Below are 13,488 nucleotides of genomic sequence, written 5' to 3' on the forward strand. Positions count from 1 at the left end.
GTTAAGAAAAACTTTGGTAGATAAGGCTGGATGAATTATTAATTACACACACACACACACAAAAACCCTCTCATGGAATTTGTGTTTGTGGGTTGTCTGCTTAAACAGTCTGAGGCCACTGAATATCTTTTTTCTTTCTTATCTTTACCAAACAGTTTAGATAAACAGATTGGTGCTTCATATATTGTTGATAAATTATTTGCTTTGCTCATTGCTATTGCTTAATTTGTGGGTAGTTTTGCTGATCAGTTGCGATATGTCTTACAGTAAGAACTGTGTGAATGGGTGATGGAAGCTTTTAAGAAAGGTTTTTAATTCATACAAATAATACAGTTGAGCATACAGTTTCAATGCAACATAACTAAATTCCATGTTCTTATGGCCATTATATTAGCAAATTGTTTTTTGTTAATTAAGACCCACTCAACTACTAAAAATGGACTACTAAAAATGACAGGACCTCTAAACAGACAGAAATTTATAAAATCTTTGAGAAAATTTGTAAAATCTTTGAGATGCTATTTTTAATTTTGGTTAGAAAAATATTTTCAATGTTTCATTTTATTTTTAATTTCTAAGTCATTTACTACAAACATAAAATTGAATCCTTTTGCAATGGTTATTTTACTGTTGATTCCACTTAGTTTACACATAGTGATCCTTTTTTCTAAGGCATATGTGGTTTGTAGAATTCTAAAACAAGATCTATTATGTAACTTCCATAACCTATTCCTCAGAGTATCTGACTATGGATTTTTTTCAGTTAACATGACTGCTGATATTCAAATATTATAATTACCCTCCATATTACAAAAAGACGAACCCTGTAATGTGCTAGATATCTTTTGTGTTGCGCTCTGTAGCCCTGTTCAACTCAATAGGATGCTTAAGTACGTGAGGAGCTTTCAGCTGAAGCTAGTGAATATCATGAATGCCATTTGATATATGCATTCCGAAACAGATGATTCACTACTTTCCAAGTTCAATTCCAGAAATAATTATTACTTGTAACTCTTAATTTCTGAGAATAACTTTCGATTTCTGGCTTCTACCTACTTGTACATCATCAGTCTCTCTGTCAAATCTTTAGAGGTCTGTTACCTTAGTATTTCATTCAAATATACCTGATGACATTCATATTTAGGGTATCCACATCCTTTATATACACACAATTATGTATTTTCTCACAGTTATCGAGAGTATCATAGGATTTGTTAAAGGAGAGAGCTAATATTGAATTTTTGGTTCATTTATTCATTGTGATGCCAGAATAGCATTAAAATTAACAAAACGGCTGCTTACAAGACTTTCTCTAGTGACACTTATCTTTATGTAAGTCTCTTGACACTGGAAGACAAGGCTGTTTTCAAAAATGGCAATTTGTTTTCAAAACTCTAGATACTGTGCTAAATAATTTACTTTGTTTAGTATAAAGCAATTCATGAATGCATCAAGTACCAAAAGAATTAAAATCTACATTTTCAATATGCTGTAGAGGTCTGAAAGCTCATATATCAATAAAATGGTATTCTGCTGCTACATTTTTATTTATTGGTCATTGTCCAGTGTACAGTGTAACAAACACAAAAATCATAATTATTGAACTTATATTCCATTTTATATTGAAGCAATTGATTCTAGGCTTAATTGTATCTCAACAAAGCAAGAAAAACTTGCTCGCTAAATGGTGTATATTCATTTTTTTGCTTCTAAAAGGCCTCAAGTCTCATGGCGTGCTTTTTCTTAGGTATGTGCCTGAGCGCACTTTTATTAAGCATATGGGCATTAATTGAAGTGAGTGTAATTCAGCCACAATACTATCTATCTTCAATATATGATGGAAGAAAAGAAACTTTGCATTAGCATACTCGCTTAGCCCACTGCCAGCCTCCTAAGGGAAGGCACAGTCATTGTAATAAACACAGGAGATTAAGCATGAATTAACAATATGTTTAACTGCCTGGAATAGCAAGTTGTAGGGAAGCATAGCAGTTGTCCTTTGGTTACAGTCCTCAGGCAGGTAGTTCTCTGAACTCAGCCATAATTTGGTTATTAAGATGATCACATTTCTATGTGCATTCTTATGAGCTTCAGTTTACTGTAGAAATTCAGTCAGTATTTTTGGCAATGGAATATCACATAGAAGCTGTTCTCGTTCAAGTCAGAAGGAAATTCATGGTACCTCATCCAATATAGCATAGATGTGCATGTTCTGACTCCATTATTTCTGTTAGTAATTTAGGAATAAATTTCTGCTTATTATGATTAATTATAATATCCTGGCCAGAAATTAGGACTAGAATAGAAAACCACTAAAATATTTTAAGAAGAAGAATTTGACAAGGTGAAAAATCTCAAGTTAATTAATGTTGTTAGATTGATTATTAGCTGCTATTATTTGTGTTTCTATGGAATCTGAAAGCTCGTATCACATATACAGGATTTACTACAATAAGAGTAATGGAAGATATAGATCCATACAGTTTGACCAATAGCTATATTTATAACATGTAACAAGATCATGTTAAAGCCAGAAGAAGGAAAACAGGGAAGAATGAGAGAGACAGGAAGAAGAAGAAAGTGGGCAGTCATGTTAGTTTATTTGCTGAAAAGCTTGCAAGTTCCAAAAACAATTCATAGATAAATATTGTTTGTCTTCGCTGTTGTGCTGCATAGCTGCGTTTAGAATGATATTGTAGCAGGTTGATGTTTATGGCCAATCTTTAGTAACAAATCAAAAATACTTAATAATGACAGACATAGCTCATAATGACATCTATATCTCAAATGAAGATTTGAGGCATTAATTCAAAAACATTTCAGATAAAGTTTTCCTTCACTAAGACTGATATTATTGTAGAAATTATGTATATCAGAAGCTAGTCTTCAAAGACACTAAAAATGATATACAAGTATCTTAATGGACAGAAAATGACAGTGACTCAAAGGGCTTTTTAATCTGATAGAGAAAAATATAACAAGCATCATGGCTTCAAATTATAAGGTTAATTCAAATTAGAAATAAAACACACATTTTTAATAACGAGCAGATGTAATTACATCAATAAAATAAGCATAAAATAGTAAAGCTTTCTCTCCTTGAGTCTTTGATTAAAGACCGGATGATTTTTGAAAGATATAATTTATCATATTCAGTCACTGAGATCAATGACAGTTACCTGCCTTATACAGAAGTCCAGACCTAATAGTTTAAGAGCTTTTTTTCTGGATCAATCGGGGCTGAATTACAGCCTTCCAACAAGACATGAGTCAGCTGCTGAACCACTGCAATGGACTGCATGTCATCTTACCCTTGCCAAAAAGTAAGGTAAAATTTATACCCATGTGAGATTAGTTTGAATTAATGCCTTTTACCCCACAAGTCAGGGTGAGCTAAGTGTACACATATGGCCTGTTGTAACTCATCTGATGAGCAGTAACTTGTAAAACTGTCATAAGTTGATTGCTTTTGATTGTGTGCCCATTTACTTCTGTGAGCAGGAAACATCCTACATTTATGTCTTTTACGGTTTGGCCCCGGAGGGGTCGTAGCACTTTTTTTTGATATGTGGTGGATCTGTGATTCTGATAGGGATAAGTACTGCTCTAAATCAAAGTATAAACGAACAAGCAGTAGACTGTAGACACTTATTTCATCAGTTGCCAGGATTTGTTTGTGTGAAAATCAGGTACAATTCATAAATGATACAATAATTATGTTAGACATTGCAAAAAATTCATAGATGGTACAATAATAAGACACTGCAAACAATATGACAGACTTTTAGACATCTCCTAACATAATTCAGTTATATCCATTCTTCCACCCCTTGTAAACGTATGCAAGTCTTGCAAGATGCCCTTAAGGGTCAACAGAATCAGGCTTGTTTGACCCGAAAGCAGTCAAAGTTACAGAACCCAGGTTCTTCAGTGAAAATACCTTTAAATAGTGTAAAATGCATATTAGTTCAAAGCTACAGGCTAGGGCAACAATTTTTGTTACCACAGACAGATGATTACGAATCCAAGCTGAACAGATGAGCCGTTAAAGAATAAAGAACCCATTGACATTTAAGGTGGTTGATAATAATGTATGAAGGAAGATAAAAAGATTTTTTAAACTAGATTAAATAAAATATTTATATTGTGTATAAACAAAGCATTCTCTCAACAGTGCTAAAAACATATGTACAGTAGCAATTCAGATGTTCTAACTAAAAATATTTGGTATATCTCTCCCAATAAATTATATTATCTTCTCTTTTCTTAAGCTATATAGTGATTCACCAACTGTTTTTCAAAAGAAACTATGTCATTCTCCTGCAATGACTGGCCTCAATGTCACATTAACCTAGTGAACACAGAAAATGAACATCCTTCTCATTCTCTCTCAGATGTGCTTCTTCCAAAACAAGGCTGAAACACCTACTAGTAAGTCTGTGTGTGAGAAGCTAAAAGTAATGATGTCTGTTCTGCAGATAAAAATCAGTCTTCAGTCTTCAGTCCTCTTAATGCAGTACCTACTGGTACTGTGAAGTTTTATGTAACCCCTCTTCCTATTTTCCATATGGCCAAGAACCTAGCATGAAAACAGGATCTTAAAAGCTCATCATCACTACTTGAATTAATAATTTTCTGTTTGTGATATCAAAAATTATTGCTGTGAAAATGAGTATGATTTCACAGAAGGCTGCAGAAAAAATAAGCTGTAAATGCTTCTAATCAAAGACACTCTTTTCATGCAAATGAAAATCTAATTAGAAGAGGAAACAATCTGTTTTACAGACCACCATGAAAAGAGCTGCTCAGTGTTAAATATAGTTTGATAAAGATGTTAGCCTGAAAACAAGCTACTGGAGTAAGTATAAGTTATTGCATATTTAATCTGTCTTTTAGGACATAATCCTAAAATATTCAATCCATGGAACTTCTACTGAAATCAGAATAACTTTTGCTGTTGGAGCCATTGCAAAGTGAACTTGTGATTTCTTTAAAAGTGCTGAAAGTAACTTCATTGGAGTGTAGAATTCATGTTAGAGACCATAGTCTGTTTGCACACAGAATTGCATCATTTAGCCTAATAACATTGTGTTGAAGTACTGAACAGTATTATGCTAGGGTTCCAAGAGCATGATTAACTTTGTCAAAATGTATATGAAAGAATATTTTAGGTTCAGTTTAGATTTGATTTTTTTTCCTTTAGAAGTCTTGTGTTGACTGAACAATTAATGTTTTGCATTACAATTTCTTTATTGACATGTTCATCCCAAAAAGATGGTTATTTCTTTTAACTCTATTCCTCTGGGAACCTGCTCCCTAATAAACGAGATCCTCTGGATAAAGAGGATCTTTCACGCAGAAGCCTGTTGGCATGCAATTAGAATTAGTGTTAATAGGCAATGTCTCAATAACATATATTCTATTAGAAAATAAAAGGTTTGTCTAAACTAAAGCTCTTCAGAGAAGCACATGGGCTTTCAGTAAAATGCCATGAAGAAAACTTTTTTAATTTCAGAGTGAAAAATTCAAGCTGATAAAACAGTGAAGCTGAAGAAAACCTTGGAATAACTGAAAACATTTATATAAAGTCTTTCTTCTATTTTACCTTCTCACTTTAATATAAAGTCTTGAAGATCATTTTATTAAACAGCTGTTGATTATTTTGGCCTTTTGGACACTGGGTTATCTTGCTTCTGTCAGTAGTTCCTTCTACATTTTCCTATTTTATAGAAAGTAATCACTAGGCCAAGGTGAGCGACCCAGAGCTTACTGTGATTTGAGTATGTGTTATTGATCTGAACGGGAAAGAGTAAGAATTTGAAATTATGCCTGCTATTTCCCACCTTCATTGGAGAGGCTGAGGTTCAAGGATTCTTCTTCTAACCAGGCAAACCAGAGATGTGATGACTCCATAGTTACAAGGCCTGAGATTGTTTCAACTTTTGCTAAGTACCTGTATTAAAAAGAAACCTTTGCAATATATGCTCATCTTTATTTCCATATTAAGCCGTTTGCTAAGGAACATTCAAACTACTTTAAAAGTTGATAAAAGATCACATATTATCAGGCAGAAAGACTGAAGTCCAGTGGTTAGTCACAGTGTAGGCAACAACGGTTCAACCTCCCACACGCTCTTGGCTGAGTTCTTCTGTAGCTGTTCTGAAGAAGCTGCTCCTAGGAGAGAGTGTGCAGCTCATTGCCGTTGCCCATGCAGTTCTAAATACGAACTGATGATGAAGAGAGAAAAACCCAGTCTTTCTAGTGAACCATTACTGGCGCTCTGAAGCTATTTAGTTCCCACACTTATCAATAAAAAGAAAAATTAAATTAAGCGCAAATAAAGACCTTCAAATTAAAAAAATGCACAGAAAGAACCCTAAGATTATTATTTTAACTCCTCCAGTAAAAGAAAGTGATGAGGAAAAACAGTCCATATGTCCTTCAATGTTCAGGCCCAATAGGGTAACACCTTAAAGATTTTCTTTTACTTAATTTAATGAGTGAGGGCATATGGTACATCTTCAACTTAAAGATGAAAGCCTGCTATTACTTTTACAGCTGAGCAAATTTTTTTTTGCATTAAACAATGTGCTCAATTGGAAAAAAAATGCATGATTAAACAATATAATTTGTGAATTTGGGGAAAATCCAAAGAATAGTGCCAGCAGGAAAAATCCTGGTGTTGGCTGCTCTTAATCTGCTTTTGATGGTGCTATTCTACTACGTATAATTATTATAACTAGGATTTAATGTTTAAATATAATTGTTTGTATAACTGACTAAGATCAGAAAACTTCATCGTGCACTTCCCAAAATGGGTGCCTTACTGAGCTACAAGGTTATATTTAATTGGAAGGGGGAAGGACTGTGTGTCTGAACTCTATGTTGAGGCCTGTTTATGTATTTTACATTTAGAAGTAATTTGATAAAATGAATCATAGCCATTGGGAAAGTTGATCAGAAACCAAAAAGGCTCTTGACTCTCAGCAGAGACTTTGTCATGTAGCAGTCACACCTCTTTTTGCTTATTCTCTGTATGACTTTCCAAATATTGCATTTGGTTACTAAAAACAACCCCTTTTAACAGGAAGGCTAGAGAATAGATCTGTCCCAGGCTACTCTGTAGTTCGGAAGTTCAGACACTTTCTCAGCAGGTAGAGCTATGAGTTTAAACCTTCTCAAGAAGGGCAAAACTTAATGTCTTATTTCACAAGTAAGGACTTTTACTTAACGTTCCTGTGTGCAAGAGTTTTCCACTTCCTCCACCAGCTCCATCTTGTCAGAAAAGTACTCGGCATTTTGAATTCCAACTGGATTTTAGATCCAGGCAACTATTCTGATAAAATATTTTGATGCTTCTCTCATCCTATAAATAGATTCATCTTTTGGATGTGCTGGTGAAGAAAAAGTGCCAATGGATAAAAGCTGGTGTCATGCTCAAGCACTATGAATAACTCTGAAACATTTTGCTGATCAGTTGTGGTGTGAGTGTAGCTGCCTAAGAGAGCCGCATCATCCTGCTGGAGCCAGGAGACTACTTTTCTGTGTTGTTCTATCTTAGACAATATAGGTAAGCTGCATCTGGCCTAGTGTTACTGTAGAGAACCGATACTAAATGCGGTTTTGTGTCGACATTGCTGCTGCTGCTGCAGAGCCGCTGCTGCCCAGGCGCGTCGGGCAATGCCGCGCTGGCGCTCCCGGGAGCCGTCCGCGAGGTAAACAACCTCGTGCACCTGCACGGGGGAAAAAGGGCACAAAAAGGGCAGAAGGCCGCCTCTAGGGGAACCGCACGTCTGGCACGAACCGCACGTACTCATTTGCCATCTGCGCATGAGCAGGAGACCCCCAGATGCCCCCAGCCCGTTTCTGGAAGGTTCCGAGAGGGCGGACTGCGCATGACAGCGAATCTGCATGGGAGGTGAGGAAGCACCTCCCAGAGGCGGGGCAAGAACCTATAAAAACTGCAGACTGTGTGAATGGGGAGGGGCTTGTTTGCTATGGCTGAAGATCTGGGGCGGAGTCAGCGGAACTTCATCGGACTCGGAGTGGTGGTAGCTAGTTTCTTTTCTCCTTTTCCAACTTTCTCTATCTTTTCCCCTTACCCTTGCTCCCCTCTCCCCTTCGCCTTTCCCCACCTTTTCTCCCCACTCCGTTGAAAATAAAGTTAAAAGGTTGTATGATATTTGACCGGTTTTAGGGTCTTAATCTTGTCCTTGGGATCGTAACGAAACCTTCCCGATATTGGATCGGGACAGTTACTTTAAGGTTCATGGTCAGAATCTCAGCTGATGCAAAGCTGGCATAAGTCTAGATGGAATAAAGCTTGAGCCTTTAATATTCAGTGGTAACACCTTAAGTGCTTTTAGGGATATCTTGGTTTGATTAACTTTCTCTTCACATGACAGATCAATTTAAATATTTGGGCCTACAGTTGACTCTTTATATTGATTTTTTAAATTAAGTTAGAAAAGGTTGTGAAGTTCTTCCAAATAGATATGAAATGATTTATCATACAAAGAACTGTATGTCTCTTCAGTGGAAAAGTGCTCAGCTCCCAGCATAAGCTATGCACCCTATTGCACCTTGAGCTACACTTGAAAAGTGCAGCAAAGCTAGTATTCATTTAGGTAGATTTTAGCATGATGCAAATATCCTTTTAATGTGCAAGTTGAAACAAACCTACATATTTAGCATAGCATTAATTGGTCAACTTGTCATTTAGTTATTTCAGCTTGCTTACCCTGAATTTCTTCTCTGGAGAAATGCAGAGGAATGCATCTGAACCAAAACCCTTATCCAAGATATGTTTTGTGAATAGAAAAATTAAATTCCTAATCTCATTTTAAATGTGAATAGCTCATATTTCAATAAATCAACTTTTCATATAAACAATGATAAGTAGGTTAGTAAACTGTAAGTTTCCCTTAAATGGCAAACACAGCAGCTATGAAGATAGCAGCTTGGTGACACCTTCACTTGGAGCCTGAAAAATCACAGTGAAAAATGGTGCTCTCTTCTATGTAGAATTTAATAATAGTATTTTGAGGTGACAGTGGACTTCTTGCAGTGTAAAGGCCTCTCTTCCTTGTGTTGCACCTACTGTCAAGGCTCTTTTCTTCACTTTCTCCATTTCACCTTCACCGTGCACCTTACCCTCACACTCTTCTTTTCTACTCTTACTTTTTCTTTTATCTTTACTAATGTGAGTCTCTTGTGTCTTTTGACTTTATTCAATCATTTTCTGCAGGCCAGTAAATAAGATTTTTGCCATTACTAGTAAAAGGCCCCAGGTTTAGGAGTCTCAGGACTTCCTTGGGCTTACGTTGGCCTGGGTTATCTTATCTTCTTTTAGCTGCGTTAGCAATTGCCTAACAATAACATAACTTGTTTTAATTTTGCTTTAGTTTACAGTGATAATAGGTAGTTATTCTGTGCAGAGTGAATTGCCTCTGAATAAAAGGTGATATGGGTGAGTGGACACAGAATGATACCAGAGGCTATTTCCTGGTATCAGAATCTTATTATGGGCCTTATATGACCTTACATATACAGTCAATAATTTATTGTTAATACATTTGAAATCTTAACAGTATAACCAAAAAGATTGTTGTTAGTCTAGATTTAATTATTACGATAAAGTGTACTACTGTTACAGAAGAAATTTCACTTATAACACAGTTTAAATTGTTATACCCACATCGTAGTTTCTGCCCCTTTACTTGGAGTTCACTTTTCCATTGCTCCTCTGGGTGCTGAGGTAGATGGCCTCACTCTGGAGGGGCTATGGCAAGTCATCAGCATCCCAGGTCCTTTGCCTTGAGGAGTATGAAGTTGATCATTATGGTTTCTTTCTCCTCCTCTATCTAGGAGTTACTTGGAGCTATTTTTATGTTTTTTAACACACTTTGTAGTTTGATCTTTCTTCTTTGGTCTGCAACCATACAGTATGTATAGTGCATTTTATGTATGTTGGATATTTGTTCTTTGCTCTCTTTAGGGACAAACCCTAAACCCGTTTTTTTCCAGCTCTCATGTCTGCATTTCTCTGAGCTGATAATAGTTAGCCTGTGCCCTGTCTCTCACAATCCTATGCCTTACTCCCAGCTATGTAAAAACTACAGTTATACTACACAAGGGTAAGTAAAAGTAAAACAAATTCGGCATAACCTTTGGTCATTAGAAAAGATGCTGTTACAGATAAGTAAAAACAAAGTTTGTGGAAAGGCTGAAACAAGTGCAGACAAGCCCAACAAGCCTCACTCCTGAGGCTTTGCAAAGTCAGTACAAACCTGTGGTGTGTTACTAGCAATGGCAATCCTGTATTTGCTGGGCTACAGGGCTAAAGAGTCCCAGGCTCTAAAGACAAAACACAAATTGCAATGAAGAATCAATGGTCACTACAGGAGTGTAACCTGGTAGCATTCAAGGCAAAATTGGTTTTGGAGCCAACAAAGGGAATAGAAAACCTGAATATCTGGGAACCAGTGAGCAGAAAAGCCCATAGGCAGACTCTGGGGAACCCACAGACAGAGTCAAGCTGCTGACAGCTAGCCTGGGACCTGAAGAAATTGCTGTTCTGACCTGATGTATTTTTATGTTTGCTGTGTTTGGATTAAACTGTTACGATTTTAATTCCACTAAGAATAAATTCTTGGCTTTGGACATAAAGTGTGTTACTTTTTGCCTACGACAAGATTTTGAGTGTAACACTCATTATTTTTTTTCACCCAAGAAAAAGAAAGTATTGGTCTATTTGACTAGAACTTTTCAGTGATTATTCTGTTTTTCAGTGCTTAATACATACAAGAATTTTCTCAGTGTGTCTCTAAACTCTACAATAATAAGCAAGATTTAGTCTTAATTGTCTACTTCCTAGTGAAGAAATTAGTATTTATCAGCCGTTGGGACCTAGGTTTTGATATTTTGGATTCAAACATCTAGAGGACTGAACTAATCTCTGATGTTCAGCTCTGGATTCTTGCTCTGGCTTATTGTAAACTAAAGCTTATTTGTATTGTATTGCATGTTGTGAAAGACAGAAATGGCATCTTTTTAAAGCATTTGTCTTCACATGGAGAAATGTAATCAGTAAATTAGTTGGGAGAAGTCCAAAATAAAATATTTTTCAATTTGTGCTTTTAGCAATAAAGAAACAAATGATTGTATTATGAAGGGCTGTAAGGGAGATGAAATGGAGATGTTAGTGACTGCAGAGGAATGCTAGTAAAAAGCCTTAGTCACAACATCAAGAAATTGAGCAATCTATTACATCGACCTTTACTTTTACCATCAGTCATTTTCACTTTCTGTATAATTGTCTTTCATACATATAAGGGAAACATGAAAGAATGGAAAATTAAAAAGAAAGAACACTCAAAACTTTGATTTGAACAATTCTGAGCTTTAGAGGGAAAAAAGAGAAGGAAAGTGAGATTTAAGAGTGGGACTAAATTTTGTTGATAAGACTATCTATAGTTACTGTTGATACTGTAATTTATAAGCAATACTGTATGTGCGTAGGGAAAGTTAGTGCATTGCTATAGGGCACATACAAACTTTACCTCTTTCATTGTGGGAAATACTCCTTTCTTTCTTTGACTCTTCCTCCTGGAGTGCTGTTCTGATTGTTATCAAACTCTTCAGCCTCCCTTATCTCTCATTTCTATGTATTAACACCTTTATATTTCCTTTTTTTATCTGCAGGACTGTTATAGCTCTCTATGATGGTACTAGAGCAGGCTATTTGATGTTTAGCAGGAGTCGTGGTTTTCAGATTGTACTTTCACATCCTCTTTTCAATGGCTATTCAATGCTAAATGAAACTGAATGAACCTCAGTTTGTGTCTCATGTTGATTTTCATGATGGCAAATTCCAGCAAGTGAACTTCTTTCAAAACATCCACATTCTCAGCTCTTTTTCTGCTGATGTGTTTTCTTCTTTTTGATAGGTGATATGTTGTCTGTTTTGTAATTTAAGCTGCCTGTCTTCTCTTCATTTCACTTTATTCCATGCAGCAGCATAGCTTTCTTGTACTTCAGTTGAAATTCTTTTTTGCCAGTTTCAAGCAAACTTTTGTTTTGTCTTTCTCAAAATATAAAGATTTGAGGAATCTTTACAGGCAAATTCCTCAAGCAACCTGTCAAAACTCTTCAATGCATAATAGCACTCACAATATTAAAAATATTATTAGCAAAAAGAATGAGAAAGAGAATTAGTTTTTTCTTTAAATTTAAAATATTAATCTTCATGCATTTAGCTCATAGATCAGTAAGCAAGTTAAGATCTGGTATAATTTCCGTGTGTCTGAACATACTGTTGAAATGAAAAGACGTTATCATCGTTAGACAGTAGAATGAAAACTTTGCTTTCAGTTTATAAAAAAAGGCTTACCTAATAGAAGTCTAGCAGTCTGGAGACAAAATTTCAAGGCCTTATTTGTCATAGACATCTTTTTTGACCTTCGACCCATCATTTGTCTCCATTATCTTAATTCTTCATCTGCAAATGAAGATGATGATACTGCCCACCATACAGTACTTCTGTGATGTTGCGAGGAATATTGTGAAAGGTGAAATAATATGTTAGTGAGTCCCATCTAAGAAAATAAAGTGTGTAGAATTATGTAGTTGGAGATGAAAAACAGCAGACTGGAAAATGACTGGATTTTTCTACATCAAAAATTTTCACTTAATTTATCTGATTGCACTCTCTTCTCACATGCATCTTGAAAGATAGTATTTTTGTTTTCAAGACTACATTTTCTAAAGCTCTACACTGCCATGTTACACAACCACTGAATAATTTTAGGTTCTAAAAGCTGCTGCTGGCCCTATGTAACTACTGTGTAATATATAGAAGTAGCAAATGAAAATCCTTAACCCCCACACTGTTGTGCATTTCCGATTGGTGTATGATAAAGAAGACGATCAAGATTAGTACTAAAGCAAAATCCACCTTATTCATTTGCTCAGTTGGTCCCTACAGAAATCTAGTGAAGTAACTTTTCTAATTTTGAATCTTTGAATGTCTTCACTCAGAACTGAACCTTCATTAATAAGAAAAGAAACTGACAAAGAGACATAAACATCTATTGAATATAGCAGAGCTCACACAGGTAATAAAATGCCTCTGATCAGAAATGTAGCGTTCAGATTTTCAGACTTAAGCAACAGGCTTATGTGTCGGCAACAGTAACTGCAAGCAGTTTTGATCAACAAAAAGACATTAAGTAAATAGCCCAAAAGTTTTAGCACTGTAAGTGAACTGTGTTCATTTTATAGAAGTACAATCAATGATTGTATAGTAGATCATCAGCAAGTTCATATCTCTTATTCCTGGTGCTGGCATGATTTGCTGATATTGAGTACCAGGCAATTCTATCTCAAAAATGTCATTTATTAATCAATTCATATTGTCTTTGAAATGAAATATATATCAGATTAAACTTAACAATAGATTCTAACAAATCTTCAATCTTAAAAAGCAAG

The sequence above is a fragment of the Dromaius novaehollandiae genome, chromosome 2, assembly GCF_036370855.1.
Source record: "Dromaius novaehollandiae isolate bDroNov1 chromosome 2, bDroNov1.hap1, whole genome shotgun sequence".
Taxonomy (NCBI): domain Eukaryota; kingdom Metazoa; phylum Chordata; class Aves; order Casuariiformes; family Dromaiidae; genus Dromaius; species Dromaius novaehollandiae.